This window comes from Schistocerca nitens, chromosome 4 (assembly GCF_023898315.1).
Source record: "Schistocerca nitens isolate TAMUIC-IGC-003100 chromosome 4, iqSchNite1.1, whole genome shotgun sequence".
Lineage (NCBI taxonomy): Eukaryota > Metazoa > Arthropoda > Insecta > Orthoptera > Acrididae > Schistocerca > Schistocerca nitens.
This window is the reverse complement of record NC_064617.1, coordinates 159,027,871-159,053,143: the sequence shown is the minus strand read 5'-3', so window position 1 is coordinate 159,053,143 and position 25,273 is coordinate 159,027,871. Positions and strand designations below refer to the sequence as shown.

The following is a 25,273-nucleotide window of genomic DNA, read 5'->3' as shown; positions in this document are numbered from 1 at the left end:
CAGAGGAGCTTCTGCTGCGTAGTCGAAAAACGGGCACGCCAAGTCTGGGTAAGTCTTGATGACCATTTCCTTGATTGCAAGAATCCGCTGCCATTGACTTCGTGCAACATAGCGCCACAATTAGAGAACCTAAAGCGCGCCGTCATCTATAAACGCCCAGGAATGATGACGGAAAAAAATGGTTCAAATGGCTCTGTGCACTATGGGACTTTACGTCTGAGGTCATTAGTCCCCTAGAACTTGGAACTACTTAAACCTAACTAAGGACATCACACACATCCATGCCCGAGGCAGGATCCGAACCTGCGACCGTAGCGGTCACGCGGTTCCAGACGGTAGCGCCTAGAAGCGCTCGGCCACGCCGACCGGCAATTTTGACGGACGGTAGGATAATGCCCGCCCAAGTGCTGCTGAGGTTGTTTCGACTACGCTGTAGCAGTTTCGTTGAGAAGCCTTTTCACATCCTCCATATAGTCTCGATCTCTCCCAATTTAACGTATTGTCATACTGTGACGTAAATATATAAACAGCTGCGACGATTGCTTTCTAAATAATAAACAGTTTTTTTTTTTTTTTTTACATCTGTGTCGTTTTCATTCAATGCCACCTTATACATGCTTCTACAGAGTTTAATTTGGCCTCCAGCCATCCTTGTTTAACGTTTTGCTCTTTCTGTGAGTCTCACTTTTAAAAGCCTGTGTTCTCTTTCACCTGCTGCCTTTGTCACAGTGTTATGATTTCTCCATTGGCAACCCTGAGTCGCGTTAGCAACGTCACCACGGACGCAGTCGTCAGTTGCAACGCGACTTTACTTGACATTTGCCGACACAGTTACCAGCTGTTTGCCCTCAGTGCTGAAATGCTGAACCGAGATGCAAACTACAGCCACAGTCTCGAGCTTTATGTGCTAGAGAAAACGACACGTATGCCCAAGTCCTGTAAGGGGAAAAGTCAATATAGAAATTAGTACACCAAACTCTGTCGAAATCAATTGTTACTTTCCTTGAAACAAAAGCAGAACGAGTAGTTCTTATAACGTAGTAGATGCATACAGATCTTCTAAAATCGCGCCGAACTTAGTAACACATTATTGCTGTCAAGTGAATGCGAGCCGCATGAGAAATGTTACTTTTTTTTAAGTAAAATCACATGTATGTGTGTGTGTGAAGCTACCTTACTCAAACTGCTGGAGCTACTTTTCAGTCAAGCATCTACTTTCTGAAGGAAAGAAGACGTCATGTAACTCCAAAGCGCTTTAATTATTCTCAGATCGTTTAGTGTCAATGAATCTTGTCACTTTTATTGTCAGAGTGGTTCTACGAGCTTCAGTGTGGAACCGCGCGACCGCTACGGCCGCAGGTTCGAATCCTGCCTCGGGCATGGATGTCTGTGCTGTCCTTAGGTTAGTTGGGTTTAGGTAGTACTAAGTTCTAGGGGACTGATGACCTCAGATGTTAAGTACCATAGTACTTAGAGCCATTTCAACCATTTGAACCACTTTTATGGTTAAGACTGTGTGATGCTATGAACTGAAAACAGAAATGGTTTCCTATTTTCTACTTCCTGTGCCTGTGTTGTAATGCTGAAAAATGAAAGTGGTCTAATTTCGATACCCCATGTTATAAAATGTGTAGTCGAACTAACTGAAACTCTATAACTGTTACAATAAACTTGAACGAGATTAATTAGTAAACGTAAAGCTGTGAACTAAAGAAACAGTCTTGTGATATTCTGTATTGTGCAGTGCAATGAACAGTGCTACAGTGCATGACGTCACCATACGTGTCGTGCAATTTCAATCTTCAAAATTGAAAGAATAAAAAATGCTACATAAAATTTCAAACTGAATATTGAAAGAATAAATAACCAAAATGATTCTGTGAAAATGTACTGTGGTTCTACGTACGATTAAACAATATTCCGGCCAGTAATGATGCAGACTCGAATATAACGCTGCACTGTAAGAATGAGACTGTCTGATAAGAATTGTAACTTAAACACATCGTTACCTAAACGGAACGTGGCATTAATTTTGAAATGTGTGGCACACTGTATGTGATCTTGGTATGTTCTGATTGTGATGTTAAACTAAACCTATTTACTTTTGTGGCTTATCTGGGCCAATGGGAACTCGGTACTCTTCGAGAATAATGAATATCTAAGCATAGCGCAGCAGCAAACCTGCTGAATAAAAGAAAGCCTTGTGCAGTGCAATACAACGATGAGCAACTATGGTAAACAGACAGTGCTTCACTTTTATGCATATTGGTTCCGTTCAGTGGAATACAGCGACACATGTAATCTAAAAATTAAATTCTTGGGGATTAGGTGGAGGATACTACATACACTGACTGATTAAAAGAAGACTACCATTCAAATACTGTACTGTGGAGTCTGAAACTCATTCTCTGCCTATTAAAGTCACCTTCACAGAACCCTTCTTATCAAAAGACTGTTTAAACACATTAATCTACAATGATCCACGACGGTACATCGAGAACTGGCAAATGAGATGAACTCTAGCCATTCCACAGTCATGAGAGTCTTGCTTTCAATGGTGAATCCTGAAAAGTCGTACATATGGGTACCGCCTGCTGTAAGTAAAAATCACAAAAATCAGCAGGTGGCCATTTGTGCAATTCTGCTTGCTCTTCATCAATTGGATCGTGAACAACACGGACCATTCGTATCCTTTATTGATAGTGTTGATAAGAAATCGTGTCTGTATGCTAAAATAAAGGAAACAAAGCAACAACTCCCTGTAACAAGATCTGCGCACATCCACAAAAGATAACGTTACGCTTGTGGTGGAACAGCGAAAGTGTGGTGTACAACCAGTAGCTTGTTCTAGGTGAAACCACCACTGCTGACATTTACTGTTGACTGCTGAGACGTCTTGCAGACGCAGTCCACAAACAACAACCAGAAGGCTGCATGAAATGATGCTACTCCACGATAAAGGCCGCTCACGTTCTGCAACACTTACAAAAACACTATTCAGGAGGTTGGTTGGGAAGTCATTCCGCATCAGTCTTATTAACCTGATCTTTCGCCCCCAGATTGTCACCTTTTCCGTTCTCTATCGAACAACTTTCAAAGAACTTCCTTTCCGGATGAAAACGAGCTACTAACACGGCTCGACGACTACTTCGCCCCATGGAAAAGTTACCCCAGCGTTGGCAGATTGTTGTACATACTGAAGGAGGCTATATTATTGATGATTGGAGTGTCTGTTATGTGTATCTTTTGTATTTACTAAAGTTAATGGAAAAACGATACGAACTTCAGCACCAGCCCAATATATGTAAGTGTGAATATCGGTCTGATGCCAGCACATTCTCACAGCTATATACGGAACGTCTGATGTGGTACAACCATCAGAGCAGCATCACTGCTGGAGCAGTATGTATAGTATTTTATCGAAATCATCCTGACACAACCTTGTAACATACCAACAGACGTCGCGAGAGCGATGGAGGAGGTATTGCGAGAGACAGTAAAAGAAAAATCGGTGGAACAGGAGAGATCAGTGATTTCCATCATGGACTAGTCGTTTGCGATTGATATCATCGGAGTAACAAATCCAGCAGCGATATTCAAACCATTCTGACGACCCTCATGTCAAGTACTGATGATGTGACCATGCAGTGGAAACGCGAATGAACAACAGCAGCTGTGAACTGACAGAGGAACTGCAAAGCGTTGAGAAAGCTGGAGACCTTTTACTTGAAAGTCACTTGCCCGGTGTCGGCGTATAAAGGCGATATTGCCTGTGTTACTCCGAATTACGTTACAAATTTCCTTTACACGTGCATGCAAGTCCAAAGAATCTTTGCATAGTGATTCGGAGTAACAAAGGCACTGCAGTAACGTTACTTGGAGATCCCTGCGTCCAATATCATTACTCGACGGACATTCTCACATCTCACTGAAAATGTTCCGACCGAATTGCAAGAGTCAGAAAGGCTACCAGTGAACACACACCATCTTAATGTCAACTAATAGGTGTCCGGATACTTTGGATCAGATAGCGTACAGAACTGAACACAACCAATAAGAAATGAGCATGATCATCAGGAAATCAGCCTTTACCACTGCTCCCTGATTGTTCACGGCGCACGGTTCACACTCAAAAAATATTTGTTTCTGTAGAAATGTTGTTAAGGATCCTTTTTTAAAATGTCGATCAGAAGTTGATCAGTAGTGTCATCTCCTGAAAGAATAGGGGATACCTCTCTAACACACTGCCCATATGGCGCACTTCAAGAACAGCTCTCGCCGTATCTCTTGTCGACATACAATTACTTCTCCAGTAAAATGAATTTTAAGAAAATTACAGAAAAGAAAATATTTCTTCCGACTAGAAAGCTGATTTCTACTAAAATGTAATGATAATTCTAGTTTGTTTCGGAGAATATTCAATAGAGAACAACGCCACTTTCTTTTACCCATATATGTGCTAGCATGAAATGACGGCGACTTTTGATTTTTAACTATTTCTATATTCCATTTTCATGAAATGTTTAGAAATATCCACGACAAACAAGTGACAGACAGGAAGTAATTTCAACTGCAGTTGCTTGTGCCTTTGTGCGTGTTCAAGACCGCTTCTGGCGCCGCCGGGGGGACTTGTATTCCGTACGCACGGGTGTCGGCTGACGTAAACATCGCAGCGCAGATATTGTTTCCCGTTCCGAGAATGCCGTCAGCAGCGTGCGTGCCAGCGACCGCCCTCACGATATTAACCCGCATTTGTCTCGCGTCGCAGAGCAGATACCACGCCACGCCCGAAACTGCAGGGTCTGCGAAGGAAATCTTACACATCAGGTATTTGTGGAACGAAACTTTGCTGCCCTCTAAAATATCTGGCGATGCACCGTGCTGTGTTAGGTTACTGATTTGCTTTAACCCTTCTCGGTAGTTTTATTCTGAGCTTTTCTATTACAGATAGACTTCGGAGTAGCTTTCAAATGAATTTCACAGAGCATGATAGAATTTGGTTGTCTTTATACAGGGTGTTTCAAAAATGACCGGTGTATTTGAAACGGCAATAAAAACTAAACGAGCAGCGATAGAAATACACCGTTTGTTGCAATATGCTTGGGACAACAGTACATTTTCAGGCAGACAAACTTCCGAAATTACAGTAGTTACAATTTTCAACAACAGATGGCGCTGCGGTCTGGGAAACTCTATAGTACGATATTTTCCACATATCCACCATGCGTAGCAATAATATGGCGTAGTCTCTGAATGAAATTACCCGAAACCTTTGACAACGTGTCTGGCGGAATGGCTTCACATGCAGATGAGATGTACTGCTTCAGCTGTTCAATTGTTTCTGGATTCTCGCGGTACACCTGGTCTTTCAAGTGTCCCCACATGGGGCTTTTCGGTTCCCCATATGCGCCAGTTCTGTTTATTGACGAAGCCGTCCAGGTAAAAATAAGCTTCGTCAGTAAACCAAATGCTGCCCACATGCATATCGCCGTCATCAATCCTGTGCACTATATCGTTAGCGAATGTCTCTCGTGCAGCAATGGTAGCGGCGCTGAGGGGTTGCCGCGTTTGAATTTTGTATGGATAGAGGTGTAAACTCTGGCGCATGAGACGATACGTGGACGTTGGCGTCATTTGGACCGCAGCTGCAACACGGCGAACGGAAACCCGAGGCCGCTGTTGGATCACCTGCTGCACTAGCTGCGCGTTGCCCTCTGTGGTTGCCGTACGCGGTCGCCCTACCTTTCCAGCACGTTCATCCGTCACGTTCCCAGTCCGTTGACATTTTTCAAACAGATCCTTTATTGTATCGCTTTTCGGTCCTTTGGTTACATTAAACCTCCGTTGAAAACTTCGTCTTGTTGCAACAACACTGTGTTCTAGGCGGTGGAATTCCAACACCAGAAAAATCCTCTGTTCTAAGTAATAAACCATGTTGTCTACAGCACACTTGCACGTTGTGAACAGCACACGCTTACAGCAGAAACACGACGTACAGAATGGCGCACCCACAGACTGCGTTGTCTTCTATATCTTTCACATCACTTGCAGCGCCATCTGTTGTTGAAAATTGTAACTACTGTAATTTCGAAAGTTTGTCCGCCTGAAAATGTACTGTTGTCCCAAGCATATTGCAACAAACGGTGTATTTCTATCGCTGCTCGCGTAGTTTTTATTGCCGTTTCAAATATACCGGTCATTTTTGAAACACCCTGTATATGACGGTTTACTTTTATCACTTACAACCACGTTCAGCTGTCCGTAAATTACTTAAGATCTGTACAGCAGTGCATGTAAGTCAGCTGACACTTAATATTCGGCCTAAAGACTATAACCTACGGTCTGTTGTAGGTTAGAGTCTGTAAGCTGAATTTTACAGGTCAGCCAGCTTACATGCACTGCAGTGCAAAACTTGAGTAATTTTCGCACGACGTGTCACTGCCAACGAGAGTCCGTGCAGGATATGGTGGCCAACGCACAGTACCCAGTTGTCGTCCAAAGTGCTGGGCGAGTTCGTTTGTTTGTCCAGAAGGAGCGGCCGTAACGTTTCCACCTGTCGGCCGTCCGCTGGTGACAGAATCAACGCGCCCGCAGTCCGGTTTTTCGCAAACGATTTTACAGAAACTATTACGTAAAAAAAATTCATTTTTGCTTCACTAGTAGCTTTATATGTTTATCATGTGCCCATCATTTCGTTATTCGTAGTTATTGTGATATTTACGTGGAAGTAAGACACCATGCAAAATTCGAAAAAGTTTGCAATAAAAAATAGGGTAGCTATGATTTTGCGTTTGGTGTACATTATATAATATGTTGGTGCATATGATGGCCGAGCGGTTCTAGGCGCTACAGTCTGGAACCGCGCGACAGCTACGGTCGCAGGTTCGAATCCTGCCTCGGCCATGGATGTGTGTCATGTCCTTAGGTTAGTTAGGTTTAAGTAGTTCTAAGTTCTAGTGGACTGATGACCTCAGATGTTAAGTCCCACAGTGCTCAGAGCCATTTTGCTGTATATGAAATTTAGGTAATATATTGAATTTTGCTTTAGACATTGGTGGAGGTCTCTGCCTGCCACCAATCTTGAGAAAATTGATCTGACATAGCACACTGATGGGCGATCGCGCCGAGCCATAGTGTAGGATCCATATAATTCCTTCTATTTCATAAACAGTTTGAGATATTAAAATGAGATTTTGGCAAATAATAGCATGAAGAGGGAACAGTATTTTGCCGAAAGGTTAATATGCAAAAAATTTTCGAAGGAAGAATGTAGCTTCTAAGGTCCATAGATAGCTGGTGAAACGAGAAATGTTATGGGGTTTGAAACAACACAAACGAAGACATGCGTTTATTTTGTACCGAGGATACACTTTTTCATGAGACACCGACCTTACTTTTCCTAAGTTCCTCATTTAATAAATTGAATATACTACTCTATCACTCCGCTTGCTTGGCTGGGCGGTAACGTGCTTGCCTCCCACGCAAGCGATTCTCGGCCGGGTTGGAGATTTTCTCCGCTCGTGGACTGGGTGTTGTGTTGTTCTCATCATGTTTTCATCCCCATCACCGGCGCGCAAGCCACCCAATGAATGAAATAAGACTAGCACTTGGCGGCCGAACTTCCCCGAATGCTGCGCGGGATTAGCCGAGCGGTCTCAGGTGTTGCTGTCATGGACTGGGCGGCTGGTCCCGGCTGAGGTTCGAGTCCTCCCTCGGGCATGGTTGTGTGTGTTTGTCCTTAGGATAATTTGGGTTACGTAGTGTGTAAGCTTAGGGACTGATGACCTTAGCAGTTAAGTCCCATAAGATTTCACTCACATTTGAACATATTCTGAACTTCCCCGAACGGGGACTTCCGGCCAACGATGCCATACGCTCATTTCATTTTTTACCACTCTTTCAGAATTTCCTCGCAGCTGCGTTTGCACAAACTGTTCGTGACGTGAGCCTACGTAAGCTCCACTGTTTCTTGGCAAAAGAAGCAAATTTTAACATGCCAACCAGAGAAATATGTAGGTTTTACTCAAAATTCTCGTCTCGTGGCACTTCTCTGAACGCTACTAATGGCTAACAAGCCAGGCGAAAATAAATTGCAGCATTTTCGGCTGAATTCTTTTCGGATACTAACCAAAGCAGAGGTGACAGATGTTCTTTAACGGATGCCATGCAAGTGTGTGGGTGGAGGGGTCCAACTTAACATTTACAAAAAATGTCAGTGTAGGCTCAGTTTAGAGCGGCACTTGCGTTCCAGCGCTCGGCGTTTCGCCTACAGCGCCTGCCGGCAGCCCCCACCACTACCACCCCCCATGCATGCCCTGCCATCCGCGCACCTACTCAGCACACTATTCTGCACGGACCCTTTAACATAGCTCGATGAAACTTGGACCAGACGTTGGAAGAACAGCTAGAGTGTGGTAGAGAAGACTAGCTGTAACTAATTTGCTTTGAGACGAACAAAAATGACACTTCTAGTCAAAGAGGTTAAATACACTAAGGTCACTGTGATACATGATGATCCCCTAGACATTAAAAATGGTTCTTAATAGTGAGTGTGATCATCACAGGAGGCAACACATTCTCCGGATATTGTTTAATACCTGTCTTACACACTTTCTAATCCAACAACTTCGTTAATAGTCTTCTGTTCTTATCGTAGACACTTAGTTCTCGTTCGGGTTGAACATTAGCCATCTTTCCCTATAGGTTACTCTTCTTTTCCTCAGATTTTCGAGCGTCTTGCACCATTTTACTTATTCCGTCCTCCGACCTTTTTCTGTAGGTTAACAAATCCTATGAATGTGTCTTGACTTCCCTTATATCTTGCTTCCGTTATGCAGGGCAACTTCAGAACTGCTTTCGAGTGCCTAATTCGTCCCTAAAACGAAACTGATCGTCATTTCGCAGATCCTCAATTTCCGATTCTTCTATATACAGGGTGAGTCACCTAACGTTACCGCTGGATATATTTCGTAAACCACATCAAATACTGACGAACCGATTCCACAGACCGAACGTGAGGAGAGGGGCTAGTGTAATTGTTTAATACAAACCATACAAAAATGCACGGAAGTATGTTTTTTAACACAAACCTACGTTTTTTTAAATGGAGCCACGTTAGTTTTGTTAGCACATCTGAACATATAAACAAATACGTAATCAGTGCCGTTTGTTGCATTGTAAAATGTTAATTACATCCGGAGATATTGTAACCTAAAGTTGACGCTTAATTATTCATCATTATTTATTTATTATATGCTGCTATGGTCCTTCAAGCTTCTGTGTTTTAATAATAGTGCTGAATAGTAATGTTTTAAATAATTGTTGCAGAATTTTCACAAGCTATCTTAATAATTTGAAGCTTTAGTTACTATATTTTAGATTTTTCCACAAATGCAATAATTGTTATAGTAAATTTCTTAGAAATATCAGTTTTCGTAAGACTTGTGTGCTTACAAGCCAAATGCAACTCTTGTGCTAGAAAAAGAGAATGGGTACACAAAAATGCACAGCTGAGGTGGTGTCTCTTAAATAATACACTTTATTCCAATCACGCTTATCGCTCATCGGTCCAATCTCGAAGAATTCCACCTCCAGTGTTTGAAAATTGCTGCAGAGGAACAGGTGCTTTAGCGATCGCACCATGATATGGCCACACCAGGGTGTGGGAAACTATTTGCATGATCTTCTCGAGGTATAAACCCCATGAAAATGTGTCAGTTTCGTTATGAGTTCGCAGAAAACGGTACTGGAGTCACACGGTAAACAATTCGTGTCTTTCCACTCGAAGCTGCATAAATTAACCCTTTGCGTTATCTTCATTAATCGGCGCGTACGACTTTTCCTGCCTCTCGATGTATTCGTTTCCGCATGCAAGCAGGAGACCTGTATGTCTATAATCGTCGAGTGCGGGTAGCTAATCTGTTTTAAGTAAGTCCTTTGACGGCATTACAACGCATTCATTAAAAAACTTGTAAAATGGTGTAGAATTAAGTAATTGAGTAATTTATCACAAATGTTACTAAAATTCGAGAGCATGGTTAAAACGACTAATACAATAAGAATTTCCCATTACATCCTTTCACCAACAAGCGAGAAGGGCACTCATGAAAGACTTTCTGGGTCTTCATATATGTTTCTAACCATTCCCATGTGATCGGTAGCTGAATAATTTAATTTTTTTTTTTTACTAATCGATTTGTTTTACTGTATATTGTTATTGCAGTATTATAGCTCTAACGATCTGTAGAGCCCTCCTAGTGTTTACTATACCAAAAGTGGTCTTAACAACTAATATTTAATACAGAAAACTCTAGGTTTCGTGCCTGAATATAAGTGGCTCAGAACGTTTGGATAGCTAATCAAGATTCTTTTTCGTGACTTGGATACTTATCATCACCGCAATGAGTCACTGCCGCGGCATATGTTCTCTCTATTACTAATACCTGTACGGGAAACAGCATCACACTTGGTGCTGTCATATCCCGCAGTGCTACTTAACGCAGTCAGTTGCAGTGTCTAAATAAAATATAAAAAATTAGAAAGTAAAATGCTTTCCAAAATAATAGCATACACGTTCTTGTGGTCTGGCTAGGGTGACATATCTGCTCTACTATTCGAACATTGTGGGTGCAATGGACTGTTGGAGACTTCAGTAATCCGTTGGATTACTACAGCCGGTATTTGCTGGAGCAGGTAACTGGAGGCCGCTGCCTGGCCCGCCACGCAAGTCCGCCGGTCTCTGTCACTGAACCCTCCGCTCCTGGTAGGCAATTGGAAGTGCTTATTCGTTGGGTTCTTGCGACGAGTAGTTTCTCTGACTGTCTGTCGTGGCATACACAGATAATTGTATCATCGCTTTATTACCGGAGTATTGCAACGTTGACGTAATGTTTGGGGTGGTTTGCACGTGGTCTTTGACGTAAGCCGCGTGCCTTTGCGACTGCGAGTGGAGCACTGTGCTCCGAAATTCCTTGGTGTCGCCGCATCCCGTCCACATTGCAATTCTGCCCATCACAGGCAAGTGGTTACGGCTATTTATTTATTTTTTTTAATTGTGCAAATCACTGACAATTTTTACTATTATTGAACATCCACGAAGGTAAAAGTTGATTCCAAATATCCTGAGGTGCACCTGCAAAAGTGCGTTCACCTCACAGACACACGTCCTGTGATGTCTAGTTCGACCACATTACATACTCATACGTGCACTCGAGCGTAGTTCAGTTTTTCTTTTCTGTCGTCCCTTTGCGGCGACCTGTTTCCAAGGTAAATGACAAAAGCATCTCTGGTATGAATGTTCTGTTTATAAAGTTCCATTATGACGTTCATGTTGATACAAATGAAATGAAATAATCGAATGGCATCGTTTGCCGGGAGGTCCCATTCGAGTGAGTTTGGCCGCCCAATTGCAAGTCCTCCTTAGGTGACGTCACATCGGCGACTTGCGAGTCCGTGATGATGATGGACACACCATACCCAGTCCCCTTTCTGCAATCGAACCCGGGCCCCCCTGCATGTTAGGCAGTTAAGCTACCGCTACGCTACGGAGGCGAACATCGTTGATACAGATTACTGTAGATCCACAATGAAGTCGTATAGAAGAGGTAACTATTTTTAGTATCCTCGGTGTCCTCGTACATTTGTTAATAAATTTCGATATTCTTCCCCGACGTCAGGTAGAAAGTACAGTAGTGTGAATCATTTATGCTATTTAGATACTACATAAAGTAGCACTATAGTCGATAAGCGAACGAAAAAAATGGCTCTGAGCGCTATGGGACTCAACTGCTGTGGTCATTAGTCCCCTAGGACTTAGAACTACTTAAACCTAACTAACCTAAGGACATCACACACATCCATGCCCGAGGCAGGATTCGAACCTGCGACCGTAGCAGTCGCACGGCTCCGGACTGCGCGCCTAGAACCGCGAGACCACCGCGGCCGGCAAGCGAACGTTATCACGGTTCTAGGAACAAATTGTCCGTTTACAAATTCGCCCATTTTAGGCGTTTGATGGATCTACATGTAGGTAAATGAATACATCAGCTGAATAATAATAGATGGAGTGTTGACTAGTAACATTTCCACAAAAGCTATGAGAAAGCGACGAGAATAAGTGAAAATTCAATCTCTGTTATGTGATCTCTGATGGTCAACGAAGTGGAACAATAGACGAAGAGTAACGTTTCAACGACTTAACAAATTGTCATCCACATGCGAAGATTCTTTTTCGTGTGGGATGTGCTCTTGTATAGCTATCGGATAGTAGCGTCCTCCGCAGAGGGAGTACTGGATGCAACAAACACTTGCCTCCAGAAAAGTGTGTCCCGTTTAGTTGAAATCCATAACTTCGTCAAGTAACCGTACATGCAACGCTTTTCAGAAGCCATTGGAACGACACAATCCCTTTGCCTCTCCGAAATCGAATGTATGTCTGTTTTTCGATGGTGCTGCACCCAGCCGTTCTAGACCTGTCAGTCTGGCCGTAGAGGACGCCTGTTACGTGCTCCACAATGCTCTGGAGGAAACAGCGCAGCGTGTTTCCGATGTACGTAAGGCCGCACTTCCACACAATACAGTAAACGCCAGACGTCCGTGAAATTTTATGACTGTCGGAATATCAATGGCTTTGCATCTTACCTGCTGACTCTACACTGTACTGCTATTCTAAACTTTGGGCGTCTGTGAATATGGTAAGAATATCAGGCAATTGACCTCCTTTCCCAGATTATTTTTCCATCTCATTACCTCCGGAGAACATGTTACTTGCATCCCCGTACATGCGTAGGCTGGCTCTGGATGGTTCAGATCCCTATGTGTTTTCTTCCTGCAGACTGACTGTTCTAGTGGATTAATGTTCGCCCTGAAGCTGAGACCATTCCGTATAAAAGATCATTGAGGAAGGCTATCGCATGTGATTTTCCCAAGGAGCCATCCAGGCATGTGCCGTATTCGATTTAGGGAAAGCATAAACACTCTGAATAATGACGTAAAGCCAATTCCTTTCGAATGCGAGTTTAGTCATCTAACGGTCCACCTCACATAAATATCTGCTTCAAAAGGTATAGCTGTTTGTGGAAAGTGTGACGGATGTAAAGCAGTCACCTTCAAGAGGTGTTCTACGGGGAATAAAATATTTGACTTCACCACAACCAAACAATGTCTGCTGCTGTCCGAAACCATGTTAAAATTAGGGCTCTACTTCCTCTGAAGCAAATTCTCTTCAATTCTCAGTAAAGAAATTTCGCTGTCGGCGAGCAGGCAGTGATGAGTCCGTTGAATAGCTTGGATTGCACAAAGCTGAAACAGTTGATTCACACCAGTTTCTCCAAAACAAGTACACAATTTGAGTAACCACGAAATACTTACACCGAGATACCTAGACAGTATTCTGAACTACACTGCAAATCATTTCGTTTCTAGGATCATCATTTATTTACCTGTCAGCGGCTGTGCACCTTATGGAAATGAACAACAGCATAGCCATTTTTTGATTGCTTCTATCGTTCTCTCCTTCTGTGTAGTTAACAGTTCGTTTTAGGCATTTTTTCCCCAATATTAAGTTATAGAATTTATTTGGAGTTTGATTTTCATCCGAGACCTATGTGACCTAGGAGAAAGGGACTGATAACTAAGTAGTTCTTCACCCCAAAGCAAGCAACCAGCCAACAGCATAACCTTCCACCAAGAAAGGCCTGGGATGTAATTGACTGCTTACACTCTTGCAGGTACTAGTATATGGCAGCGGCGCTTACCTCGCCTCCAAAATACTCCGACTGGTTGACCGCATGAAAAGTACCTTTAGTTTGCCTCATGAAGCCAGAGGCAGATGTCTCCAAGTCTTCTCATGGGTGACTGAGAGGTTACCAGCTCACAGTGACCAAGTTCCACTGATCGGACACGTAGCAGTTTCGAAGGCAGATGTCAGCTTGGCGAATGGTAGCAGGGCAACAAAAGTTCGGTCTCGTAGCTTGTGTACTGCACCGTAATTATTGCGAAGACTCGAAACCCGAAGCGTATATTACTGTTCGACTGAGACTATGACGTTACGCTTGGTCGACGATGATGGAATGTTACCTACTTTTGTGGTTCTTCTCCAGCCCTCTATTTAACAAAAATGGCTTTCAGGTTCGCAGCTTGTTGTCTTTCCGTAATATCAACAGTCTGATACGTGCACTTGAAAACTTTTACTTCCTCTTGCCAAATCAAGCGTTTCTGTCAGAATTACATTATTAACTCCCCTCGCTGAAGTCATTGGTGAGTTCACGAGAAGGCCGCTTCTGGGTTTGCTCTGGTATTCGCAATATCAGCTTTCTCCCAATTTGTCATTCTGATTGTGATACGGGGCGTTGGCCTAGCTTGCTTTGGGTTGGTGCGGGCTGGAGAGGAATTTGAGAATATTTTTCATTTCTTCTTTGGAACTGGAACGTATGTGAAATTATTTATGGTGCAGCATCTTTTTGAATGGTGACAGGTTAGTATAGTGAAACTTCCTGGCAGATTAAAACTGTGTGCTGGACCGAGACTCGACCTCGGGACCTTTACCTTTCGCGGGCAAGTGCTCTACCAACTGAGCTACCGAAGCACGACTCACACACCGTCCTCACAGTTTTACTTCTGCCAGCACCTCGTCTCCTACCTTCCAAATTTTACAGAAGCGCTCCTGCGAAACTTGCAGAACTAACACTCCTAAAAGGAAGAATATTGCGGAGACATGGCTTAGCCACAGTCTGGGTGATGTTTCCGGAATGAGATTTTCACTCTGCAGCATATTGTGCGCTGAGGACGAGGCGTGAGTCGTGCTTGGGGAGCTCAGTTGATAGAGCACTTGCCCGCGAAAGGCAAAGGTCCCTAGTCCGAGTCTCGGTCCGGTACAGAGTTTCAATCTGCCAGGAAGTTTCATATCAGCCCACACTCCGCTGCAGAGTGAAAATCTAATTCTGGAAGCTTGGTATAGTGTTTCCAGTTGCTATTGGTAGGGCTGAATACCTTTTTACAGCTGTTACTAATGTATTTCTGCTGCGTGGTGATAGATTGTCGGCATGTTATTGAGGGTTGCGCAGTAAGCTACAGCGGCGGCTGATGTACCCGTGCTGCAGTGTGAGAGCTCAGTGGTGCTGGCTTTGTTTTTGCAGGGTGCAGCCCGCGGCACCATGCGCCTGCCGCCATGAGGTCTGGAGCGCCCGCGCCTCTCCTCGCCATGGCCTTCAACATTGTCCTCTGCAACCTCACCACCACAGGTACGTCTCAACCACATCACCGGTAGATATGCTTAAGACAGTAGACGATCAGCAGGTCCCTTCATGCCATTCATATATACATTTTCTTTTCTGTACCAAAATCGCTTAGGGCAATTACTGGGATGTTTCTTTTCAAAAGGACACAGACGATTACGATTCGAAAAATTATCATTTCTTAACAGGGGCACTTACTTCAAAAATTTGCTAGCGACAACACATTCAAGCACAAGTATCCAATCTCTTTCTGCTAAATCTCTGGTAAAAGAGATCCGGATACGTATTCCGTGCTTGACCAATATACGCTGAAGAGCCAAAGGAACTGGTCCACTGCATAATATCGTGTACGGCTCTCGCTAGCACGCAGAAGTGCCGCAGCACGACATGGCATGGACTCGACTAATGTCTGAAGTAGTGCTCGAGGGAACTGACACCGTGAATCCTACAGGGCTGTCCGGAAATCCGTAACAGTACGAGGGGGGGTGGGGTGGGGGGGAGAGATCTCTCCTCACCAGCACGTTGCAAGGCATCCTAGCTTTGCTCAATACTATTCATGTCTGGGGAATTTCGTGTCCAGCAGAAGTGTTCCTTGAGCCACTCTGTTGCAATTCCGGACGTGTGGGGTGTCGCATTGTCATGCTGGAATTGCCCAAGTCCGTCGGCATGTACAATGGACATGAAGGGATGCTTACGTGCGTGTCACCTGTCAAAGTCGTATCTAAATGTATCAGGGTTCCCACATCACTCCAACTGCACACGTCCCACACCATTACAGAACCTCCACCAGCTTCAACAGTCCCCTGCTGATTTGTAGGATCCACGGATTCATGTGGTGATCTCCGTACCGATACAAAAAAAATGGTTCAAATGGCTCTGAGCACTATGGGACTTAACATCTGAGGTCATCAGTCCCCTAGAACTTAGAACTACTTAAACCTAACTAACCTAAGGACATCACGCACATCCATGCCCGAGGCAGGATTCGAACCTGCGACCGTAACGGTCACGCGGTTCCAGACTGAAGCGCGTAGAACCGCACGGCTACACCGGCCGGCGTACCGATACACGTCCATCAGCTCGATACAATTTGAAACGAAACCCGTCTAACTAGACAACATGTTTCCAGTCATCAACAGACCAATATCGGTATTGACGAGCCCAGTCGGGGCGTAAAGCTTTTTGTCGTGCAGTCATTAAAGCCACATGACCTTCGACTCTGAAAGCCCAAATCAATGACGTTTCCTTGAATAGTTCGCAAGCAGACACTTTTTGATGGCCCAGTATCGAAATCTACAGCAAGCTGCTTAAGAGTTGCATTTATGTCACGTTGAACGATTGTCTTTATTTGTTACGGTCCCGTTCTCGGAAGATCTTTTTCCAACCGCAGCGACGTTGGAGATTTGATGTTTTTTAGCGGATTCCCGATATTCGCGGCACACTTGTTAAATGGTCGTACGGTAAAATCCCCATCTCACCGCTACGCCGGAGATGCAGTGTCCCATCGCTCGTGCGGAAACTATAACACCACGTTCAATCTCACTTACATTTTGATGTGCGCAGCTATTGCTAACTCCGGATCACGGGGTCCCGTGATCGATACCCGGCCGGGTTGAGGAATTTCCCTGCCCGGGGACTGAGCCTTTGTGTTGTCCTCACCTTTCCATTGTCATTCATGAAAGTAGCTAGACTGGACTGTGTACAGACTGGGAATTTGTACAGGCGCTGATGACGGTGCAGTTGAGCGCCCCACATACCAGACATCATCATTAAATATTGGTAACTTGCCATTGTAGCAGCAGTAATCGATCTAACAACTGCGCCAAACTTGTTGTGTTATATATATGCCTTGCCGAACGCAGCACCGTATGCTGCCTGTTTACATATCTCTGTATTTGATTACGCACGCCCATTCCAGTACCTTTCGCGCTTCTGAGTATTTTAAAATTGCCTGCCGGAGTGGCCGTGCGGTTCTAGGCGCTACAGTCTGGAACCGAGCGACCGCTACGGTTCAATCCTGCCTCGGGCATGGATGTGTGTGATGTCCTTAGGTTAGTTAGGTTTAATTAGTTCAAAGTTCTAGGCGACTAATGACCTCAGAAGTTAAGTCGCATAGTGCTCAGAGCAATTTCAACCCTTTGAACCATATTTAAAGCTTCTGGGGTCTGCCGCTAATTATAACCATCACCGCCATATGTAAGTGGCCTTTCCTATGTAGAAATGCTGCGTAGTTTCAGGTGCACCATTTTAGACAACGTTCGATAACATGAGAAACGTATCTTTAATATACCTTTTAACTCTAAGAACTCAGCCCGGCAACATACAACTATGTGCCAGACTGGGACATGAACCCTGCCCTGCGCGATAAGTGCTCTAACCAACGAGATATCCAGGCACGGCTAATGACCCTCCCTCATATCTTCTGCTTCACGAAAGAAGTTCTGCATACATTGTGCTACTAGCCTTCCGGGAAGAAATGATTTTGTAGGCAAATGATTTACTCGCAATCCAAGGGACTCTTTCTAGAAGTAACGCATCTCTCTGCAACAAAGTGATGGCTTAGCCACAGTCCGAAGTGTTGTCTCCAGATTTAATTTTTCACTCAGCATCAAGCTGTACGCCGGTTTGAATTTTACTGGCAAAATAAACAAAATGGTTCAAATGGCTCTAAGCACTATGGGACTTAACATCTGAGGTCAACATTCCCCTAGACTTATAACTACTTAAACCTAACTAACCTAAGGACATCTCACACATCCATGCCCGTGGCAGGATTGGAAACTGCGACCGTGGCTGTCACGCGGTTCCGGACTGAAGCGCCTAGAACCGCTCGGTCACAACGGCAAACTAAAAATGTATATGTGAACCCGTGGGCAGAGGAGTTTCTACGAAGACTAGGAAGTTGGAGAAAGAATTTCCTTGACAAACCCAATATTTGTTTCTTATCACCAGAGGACGTCTCCTGGGGAAACTATAGGAGCATAAAGGGGAGAGATGGTCAGAGCAGCTAAGGCAGAACTTGTTTTGCAGGCATGAAACTATTTAAATCTCATATCCTGGTGGTTGTCAGACCATTCTGTGTTGGTAATGTCAGTTGCTTCCCTGTCTAGCCTATTATGACAGTAATCTCAGTCACAAAGGGGAAAGTGTTTGGCACATTGCTATCGTCTTCTGCTAATGAAGAGGGAGTGCATCAGCAGGTGGTACTAGTGGGCACTGGAGAGTTTTTGTTAGTCAATAAGGCAGTTCTTGGTGATAATATATGCAGGGACCTGAAAATGTGGTGCTTGTTGCTTTTCTTTTTATCAAAATTCACATCTATTTTTTAAACTAGATGTACAAATTTAAAAGATTGTCACGCTATGTGCCTGAAGATAAAGCCTCAGTGTTTCGAAACTGACTGGTAAAAGAAAATGGCTACTGGGCAGATTTTTGACTGGATGTGTACTTTTGCAAAAGCTTCAACAGTTTTTTCCTGAAATAGCCTTTGTTTTCTTCTTTTGGCTCAATTTAAGCTTTCAACAAATGATTGTTACTGTTGAGGTGCAGTGAGAAGCAGTTAACAGAGTGAGTCACTGATGTAAGAAGTTTCTTGACACTATTATTTCTTTCCCTGACAAATTCAAAGTTTCAAAGACTCAAAACTTTTGAGCATTCTGCCATATTCACAAACATCTATTAAATAATTTAAAGTTACAAAATCTGCAGAATATTAATTTGGACCTCTCGTGGGCATTCAGAGCTGTGCAACCCATATTTGAAAATTCTGTAGGTAGAACTGACAAGATACGACATACGGTCGTTAGTTGTGCCTGCAGTCTTCTATTCGTCAAGAATTGCCTTAAAACATTTTTAAAAATTGCTGGTTCATATTCTTGTCTTCAAGAAATTTTAGGTTACAGAGAACATTGGAAAAGCTGGTACTGATTTTAAATGATGAGAACATTGACGTCAGGAAGTATGATTACGTCTCTTCTTGCGTTTCGTCTATTTACGAGCTTATATAAAATTTTCGTTATCGTAAGAATGTGTCAGATGAACCAGTTTAATCATACTATTGAGAAACGACAAATATATTTAATATTTCACGTACCAGATACGTAATTATGACTATAAAAAAGACACATCTCTGACATGATAAAGTTGTAAGATAGTTGAAGCGATGCTGTTAATATGCTGCTAATATAGACCTTACCTTCCACGCAGTGGTTTCCTTCATTTGATAATGAGATAGGATATGAGGACAGGGTTCCTCAAGATACACGCAGTACATTTTCGAATATTAAACTAAATGGATACATAGCACTCCTAAAAAGCAAGTAGGTACCAGAACGTGGGTATATTTTGATTTTTCCGCATATTTGGTGACAGCAATTTTAAGCTTGACGTTCTGCGGCTCATGGAACCATTACTGCGGATTCAAAGTATTTTAAATTTCTGTCTACCACAATCTCACAGTCTGTGGATCTTAAACATAGTTTAATACAGTTCAGTAGTATATAGTGCAACTGCCAGTCATTTGGAAACTGTCACCTTTTCATTTAAGAATATTATTGTGCTGAATTTGATCGTTATTAAATTCAGCCTTTACGTATCTCCGAGCTGGGGCTCCAGCTGAGCAAGTTGTAGATATGATAACAAAAGCTTGGTGACAAGTCACTCTTTTTAATATACTAGTAAAGAGAAAAATCGTAAAGCGGAGTCTTTACAGTTTAGTAATGTCGGATAGAGGGTGTAAGAGGTCCATGACTAAAAAATGTATTGCTAGTGCACTCGAACAGAGGTAACTTCAATGGATTGCTCACGCGCTGCCTGCGATATGTAAGCTACAATAGAATCGCAGACCAGAGAGCAGTGTCTGTAGCAGTAGTAGTAGTAGCTCGCAGTCGGGCGGTTGGGCCGGTCGTGGACAGCGATGGCGGTGCCTGAGCGATGTAGTATAAGGTAAAACCAAGAATTACTATTTGTAGCCCCAAGCGTATGTGATTTGTAGCAACTGATTTTGTACTATTCTTACATCAAGTCCCATGTAAAAGTTTTCTAAAAAAATCTTTTAATAATAATCTTTCTTATAAAATTAACTTTTGAGAATCATTCATCTGAATTTCAAGATTTTACTAATTTCTCCTATCCATGGCCATCCCGATTATGGTAAAGAAAAATCAGTTGTTTCTTTTCATACATATCAAAATCTAGTGGCCGGCATTGCACTGGGCTGTGCCAGAAAAATTTCTTATAGGAGCAGATATATACGAGTTATCCGGCGACATAATTGAGGTAAGAATTTTGAGTTTATTCAGAATGACTTTTCAGGGCCATGACGCAGTATTGCTGACTTCCAGATTTACCAGTTCAGATTCACAGTCAGTTATTTTTTGAAAGGTTATATATGAGTCACAATTTTATTGGGAGCTTAGCCACATTTTTATTATTCCGAGGTTACGGAAGTAAACTGTTTACAAAGATACAAGGATACAATAGCGAGCACTCTGTGAACAAAGGAATGATATCTACGGAGTTTATTTCTTCGATACACTCCTTTAGAGAACACGGAAAAGGAACAAAAGAGAAATAACAATATTTTTTTTTTGGAATGCTAACACTGCATGTAGCACCTTGTTCCAAAAGTGAAACACGTTTTGATGAGTTAGGACTTATTCGCCACCGCCCACACCTTATTTGATTGGCGTCTGTATACCTTGCATGCCCGTGACGTGGTAGGGAAAGTACGCTATAAGAAAAGAAAAGAAAAGAAAAAGAAACGAAGAGAAAGATTCATCACAAAGGATTTATGACAATTGATCACAGATTTATTGACACGAAGAAGTTATGTCAACAGATTATAAACTTATATGCATGCAAATACTGGCAGAAAAAGCGAAATTGTGAAATTGGACAGCCGAGATATGAATAATGACACAGCAGCGCGATTTCACCATCAAGGATACTAAACACGGGACATGTCGATACCAGGGCATAAAGTCTTTGCGAATTTCGTCCTGTGTACTCTGTTGGACAGACAGGAGCGTGACGCAGATGTCAGGAATTGAGAGAGGACTTGCAGCTTTGCTCAAAGCAACCATTTGAAGTAACCGGTGAATCACTCGACATTTGAGTACGAATGATGTCACTATTGGCAGGATATTGGCAGGAATATGTGATCCATGGTCGAGCACTCCGTCAGGAAGGAAGCAGTCGAGCTAGAGACACGACAAGACGAGAGGACCGAGCAATCGTCCGACAGGCACTCAGACCCCGTATTCATCACTATCATCCATCCGACTTGCAGCTGATGCTTCAGTGACCAGAAGGACCGTCAACACGCGGCTCACTGGAAGTGGGCTAGGCTCTTGGTGCCCCTTGCGCTGACAAAAATTGACCTCTGTGCACCAACAAGACGGTTAGCAGTGGTGTCGGGCATATCCGTTGCGGAATACCACTGAATAGAGTAGAACTGTCTTCAGTGATGAGTCCTGGTTCCAACTAAGCCCCAATGCCAAGCGATGACATGTCTAGAGACGTCCGGATGGCGTCGGGTACCAAAACTGCCTGTCACCCGCCATATGGCCCGACGACCAGGAATGATGATCCAGGACGAAACTTCATTTTATAGCAAGAGATTTACAGCCAGCGGTACGTCGACGATATTCTAATCCCCGTTTTGTTACCCTTCACGGCAACCCTTCCTGGGCTTACATTTAAGCCAGATAATGTCTGCCCTTACAAGGCGAGAGCTATCCTAAGCTTGCTTCGAACTTCCCAAACCCTCAATGGATCAGCAACGTCGCCAGATCCCTCCTCAGTTGAGAACGTTTGGAGCTTTATGGGGAGAGACCTCCAGCTAGCCCGAGATTTTTACGATCTAAAGAGCCAGTTGGACAGAAGTTTGCGCGATATGCCTCAGGAGGACATCCACAACTCTGTCAATCAAAGCCAAGCCAAATAGTTGATTTCATTATGGACAAGAGGTGGATCAGAGCATTATTAACTTGCTCAATTTGTGAAGTCCTTTCTCTCGAATAAATGATCAAATGTTTCTGAACGTATAGTCACTTGCGTCTGTACATGCGGATCATATGCGATTTCCGTCCCATACGGATAATTCCTTCTAGATGCGTCGTGACTTTTTTCTGAATTAGTATAAACGGAGAAGAGGCGAATATGGAATCATTACAGCGACGAAATGGGAAGAAATTGCGGATATCCATTGATACAAACTAAATAGCCAGAATCTGTTACAACTTGGCGTCTGGAAATGAGCATCACTGAAGTGGCAGAGTTTCGTGCTACCGTCGTGATAGTCCGTTGAAAATACTCGGTCGTCGATATTACGAGTAGATTGCAAGAATCTGGATTTTTTCATCATAAAACTTGGAGTTCGTTGGCGTGCCCGCTGTGTGAAGTAGGAAACGTGTCACCAGATCGGATGAATCACGTTTCATGTCGATGGTCGCGCCTACACCCTCATCCAGAGTAGCAGATGCGCAGTTGTGTAGCGCGCCGCCGACGTAGGCCTGTGGGGCCAGAGGTAGAGGTGGTATGTGGTTGGTATTTCAGGGCACTAAATGGCCTGTGACAGGATTACGCTGAGGCGACACTTCAACTGGTTGTGCAAGGGACGTGAGGTGGAAATACAAACCACCATAATGATGACTGTGGACTGCGTGAAATTTCCTGCTGACGATCTGCGTACCTTCATTCTCGATGCCTTCCCCAGTGGCAGGATAATAGTTTGTGTCACAAGGCAATAATCATGCTACCGCAGTGCGAGGAACATGATACTCATATCACGTTGACCAGCAGCTTCGCCTGATCTGAATCGCACTGAACACATTTCGGACGCATTCGGGTATCAGCTCATCGTCCACAAAGAACAGCACATAATTTACTCTGTGTGAGCACGTACCTCTGGAATGTTACCAAGTTTTTGTCGAATCCATCGCACTTGGACGGGCATACATAAAGATCAGAAACGCGTTAAGAAAGATTTCCTTCGCTAGGAGGGCACGGGGCAAGGGGAGGGTGGGCCTGAAAGTGAGGAGGGGTGGTGTCATAACATTTATGACCCTCTTCCCTATGGTACCTCTCCTTATGAATCAGAAATTGGCTTTTAACGCAAGAAACACTCAAAAAAATATAGGGTTTCTCAAAGAATGATGAAGAGAAGCACGTTCGGAATTACTTTGGAGACGAACGCATGGATCAAGTAATGGACTGGTGTCAAAGGCATATTTGTGGCTAATGATTATTAAATGAAGATTGTCGGGACACGTAGCCACAATAATTTATGGTAGAAAGATCAACGAGGATATTACCTGACTTCAATCAAATAGAAAAGTTCGACACGACGAAGTAACTGAAATTGAGAATTTGATATGATAAGATATCGAAAAGCACTGGGGGCAGTATGAACACACTTAGCTTACAACTTTAATGCAGGAAGAAGCGCACGGGGGCATTTTTACAACAGTGAATACCGAATTGGTCTTCGTGATGACGTTATAACGTTTGGAGTGCATGTTAGTTTCTCCTGTTCTCAATAAACAGGTCTATTATTAGCGGCTGACCGACCATCCAAATAAGTGAACTTGTAAACAGAAATACTTTCACTTCTAGTGAATGTCGATCTGAATGAAAGTTGATCGATATCGATTGTTATTTCAGATTTAAAACAGTCTTGGTTGTGACTTTATTTAATTCCAAAAACGCATTTCACACTGTGGGGCATTTTCAGATGGTGAAAAACAGCTGGATATGTAACCCACCAGTCATAATGCCACACAAAATGTAAAATCGAAGCAAAAGTAACTGGACGTGTTTTATGACGGAGGGGTTACATCTGCAGTTACTTTCAGCATTTTCCCATTTTATATGGCTTTATGCCTATGGTTTTAATATCCAGCTACTTTTACACATTTAGATGCTTCCCCTAAAGGGTACAACGCTTTACTGATTTTAATAACTTTTCAATCAGTACTGTTTTCATTCTGAAATAATTCAAAACCGCTGCTGTAGCATCCTGCGACAGTGGATCTGATTTTTTTTAGATATCCATTGTTTATTTAGCTGTTTCGTGAGAATGACAATCAGGTAACAGAACAGTCGTTTCGATGTCAGTAAATGAAAACCGAGACAACTCATATTCGACGAATTCGGGAGTGGAACATTTATTCGTTTGTCAAAATTGTTTTATACAAATTTGTGGGATATTGAAACATATACTGTGTTCCAACATTGTGAAATGTGTCGAAGGTAACTACTACTAGAATACAGTATAAGCAGAGCGGATTGAAAGTAACTCATTCTTGTTAAACACAACTGCCTCTTTATTCACACGAAGTAGGTAGTACTGCCGACATAAGATGTAAACCTAATTTCATATACTTATCTAGTAGCATAACTTAATCATAGCTAACACTTGGTTCAAGAATCATTAAAGAAGGTTGTATACATGGAAGAATCCTGGAGATACTAAAAGGTATCAGATAGATTAGGTAAGACAGAGATTTAGGAACCAGATTTTAAACTGTAAGACATTTCCAAGGGCAGATGTGGACACTGACCACAACCTATTGGTTATGAACTGTAGATTAAAACTGAAGAAACTACAGAAAGGTGCTAATTTAAGGAGTTGGGACCTGGATAAACCGACTACACCAGAGGTTGTAGAGAGTCTCAGGGAGAGCATAAGGGAACAATTGACAGGAATGGGGGAAAGAAATACAGTAGAAGAAGAATGGGTAGCCCTGAGGGATGAAATAGTGAATGCAGCAGACGATCGAGTAGGTATAAATGCGAGGGCTAATAGAAATCCCTGGGTAACAGAAGAAATATTGAATTTAATTCATGAAAGGAGAAAATATAAAAAATGCAGTAAATGAAGCAGGCAAAATGGAATATAAACGTCTCAAAAATGAGATCGACAGGAAGTGCAAAATGGCTAAGCAGGGATGGCTAGAGGACAAATGTAAGGATGTAGAGGCTTATCTCATTAGGGGTAAGATATATACTGCCTACAGGAAAATTGAAGAGACCCTAAG

General features: G+C 43.1%; 1 long non-coding RNA gene across 1 annotated transcript in view; it reads left to right on the top strand.

The window, feature by feature from the left end:
• Positions 1 to 4,787: 4,787 nt before the first annotated feature.
• LOC126251980 (uncharacterized) overlaps positions 4,788 to 25,273 on the top strand; it is a 224,193-nt gene continuing 203,707 nt past the window's right edge. Inside the window, exons 1-2 of the long non-coding RNA XR_007545817.1 lie at positions 4,788 to 4,827; positions 15,135 to 15,239. This is a non-coding gene — a long non-coding RNA (uncharacterized LOC126251980). The remainder of the gene's footprint in view (positions 4,828 to 15,134; positions 15,240 to 25,273) is intronic.